The 2,816-nt window shown below is 39.3% G+C and overlaps 1 protein-coding gene and 1 long non-coding RNA gene across 2 annotated transcripts in view; one reads left to right on the top strand and one right to left on the bottom strand.

Annotated features, from left to right (window-relative positions):
• Positions 1-2,816, top strand: part of LOC102679042 (nucleolysin TIAR-like) — a 443,006-nt gene that overhangs the window by 285,729 nt on the left and 154,461 nt on the right. The window lies entirely within an intron of this gene.
• Positions 1,003-2,816, bottom strand: part of LOC116186022 — a 5,841-nt gene continuing 4,027 nt past the window's right edge. The window contains exon 3 of the long non-coding RNA XR_004150940.1: positions 1,003-1,013. This is a non-coding gene — a long non-coding RNA (uncharacterized LOC116186022). The remainder of the gene's footprint in view (positions 1,014-2,816) is intronic.

Raw genomic sequence — 2,816 nt, 5'->3', positions numbered from 1 at the left:
TCTTCTTCTTCTTCTTCTTCTTCTTCTTCTTCTTCTTTCTCTTTGATGGAACCTTGTTGTATCGCTTTTCGATTGCGTTTCATTATTCCATGAAATTCACAATTCAATTAGCTGTGACTGGGTGAGCGAGCGGTATGAAAAAAAATGGATGTATATAGCGTGCGTTTTCTTATGGAGGGAGGTGAGGAGGGGAAGGGAGGGGAGAGGAGGGTGTGCGTGTGGATCGAATATGGCAATATCGCGTTAAAAACCGGTTAACGATTTCGTTGATTCGATTCTTGTTTTAATTCTCGACGAATTGGAAATTAATTAACAGGGAGGGGGTCGTTAACTCGCGGCCAATGCTTGATTTACGATTTTTCAGAGGAAAAAGTTACGCGATCATCGTTCGGATATTTATATTATATATGTATATGCGTGATGCGTTTATAAATTCGTACATCGATGTTCGATATAATCTATAAAATATTTTATCCATTTAATCCAGTATAAATTATCCTTCTTCGATTTCGATTTTATTTATAAATAAAATTTCAAAAGATCGATTTGAAGAGGCGAGGGAAAAAATCGGTTGAAATTAAATCGTTAAGAATTATCTTAAATTATCGGTTATCGCATAGATTCAAATTTGCTTAAAAAGCTAATCCATCTTCTATTCTATTCTTGATCGTATTCGAAAAAACGAGCAATAAAATACGGTGGGACGGTAATTGATTGACCTTATTCTGATCCGAATCGAATCCTGATTCTGATTCCAGCTGACTAGAAACTTGATTGGTTTTCGCTCAGAGTAGAATCTAGATTGCCTCTAGCTCAAACTAAGCCTGATTGTTCGCCGATCGCTAACTGCCAATTTCTATCCGATCGAATGAACCGAGTATGGATGGTATTTCCTACACTTCTTCCCTATCCTACCGTCGTGTATCGAATCTACGATGACCCCACACCCTTATCGTTACAAATTTCAAAAAGCTTCGAACACCTTTCGAAAACCATTTCAAATCTCGTGTGCCCTGATACAAAATTTGATTTTCGCCACCGAATAAATTCCGAAGAGAGGGGAGGGAGGGGAAGAGTTAAGAGTTCGCGTGGAAGAGGAAGGGAAGCGGATTGTATTTTGGCAGGCCGTTGCCAATAGCTGGCGGATTCTGTGGGGGGGGTACGCGTCACCACGTGTACGTACCCGCATCTCGGTTTGTCTCCTCCTTCCATCCGAGTCGACAACTGCTACGCCCACGATCACAAACGGAATTATTTATGAGTTTGAACATGAGCCAGAGCTTCTCCTCCGCAAGCCACTAAGACGGCGCTCCCCGACGCTGCTCGCATTCCCCGAATATCGGGACTGAGGCGTTGGGACCAAGGATGATCTTGCCACATTCTGGAATTTCATCATGATTCGACTTAAATTAAAGATGCATAACGATGCACACGGTTCGCATAACAACGGGGATATCCCCGTAAACGCTTCCTCCCGCTTTTACTCGCCTCTCTCTCTCTCTTTCTCTCCACCTTCCACCTTCCCCTGCGCGTCTGTTTATACATTCCGAACGAATTATCGCTCCGTGCATCGTTCCTCTTTGGTCATTTCTCGCCGACCAGTAAATTAATCGTACGTACGATTTCCACGAATTCAAGTTTGCCATGGGATGTCGAGAATCGGCCCAGTATAATTAAGATTAAAATTATTATTATTATTCGGATAGTCGGATTCATTCAATCCTCCTCTCTCTAGTTTATGTGGTTTCAATATTATATTATATGTGTATGGAAGAAATTTTTCGTTCTCGTTGAAATCAAATTCGTCCTCCTTCACAGGAGAATATATTTACAACACGTTTAATGAATTATTTTTTGCTTTTACATAAAATTTTATTTCTCGTTTTGAACGCAACTCCTCCACTCATCTGCATTTTGCGGTACAAACGCTGTAATAATTAAATACACGGTAAGAATATTTCAACATTTTCTCCCTCCTCTTATGTTTAATTCGTTCTACGTTCGTTTGCATCATCGTCCAGAAATTCTACATACCTTCTACAAAAAAAAAAGAATGTAGGGAACATAATTTATAGAAAAATCTTTGATAAAGCTGTTTCTGAATTCGAAAAAAAGCGTGTATTTTCAATGATGTAAAACACATCGATAGAACTGCACGCGAAACCCTTTCGATGTCGATGCTTGTAAATCCATTCTTTGAAAACGATCGCCGATCTTTCAAAATTGCAAAAAATTAATCTCGAGCCGAGCAATTTTGCAAAATCACGAATGGAATGAGTAACGGAACGAATGGCGAAATATCTTCCTCATATGGAAATATTATTATACGGATTTTTCTTCGGCTTGTTTGAAGAGGAATGAAATGACGCGAGGCGTTGCAATAAAATTTCAACTATTAATCGCACACGTGAATTGGAATTAGAGTAAACTTGCGCGTTACGAAAGACTATTGCACGTAATTCCACGTAATTCCATTCCTCTTAACGTTAAGCTCGAAACACGCCCTCGGATGAATTGCGCGAAATTAAGCTTGCATCGGAAGAAGAAATAATAATTGTAATCGAGTATTTATTAGTATTACGATTACGACATGGTTTCCGTGAGAAAATTTTATAACCGTTTTCGCGGTTAATAAAAGCTCCTTTGTTTGCATTATCCACGCTTCCTTTTTCCTGGAATGGAATACGATTGTTACGATTAGTATCGGGGTTTCGAACGATGGATTTTATACCCGGCGCTATTTAATTCTTTCTTTTTCATCCCTTCAATTTCCTTTTAAAAACAGTAAAGAGGTAACGCAGTTGTAAGATGAGATG

Source organism: Apis dorsata, unplaced genomic scaffold (assembly GCF_000469605.1).
Source record: "Apis dorsata unplaced genomic scaffold, Apis dorsata 1.3 scaffold_32, whole genome shotgun sequence".
NCBI lineage: Eukaryota > Metazoa > Arthropoda > Insecta > Hymenoptera > Apidae > Apis > Apis dorsata.
This window is presented reverse-complemented; position numbering and strand designations above follow the sequence as displayed.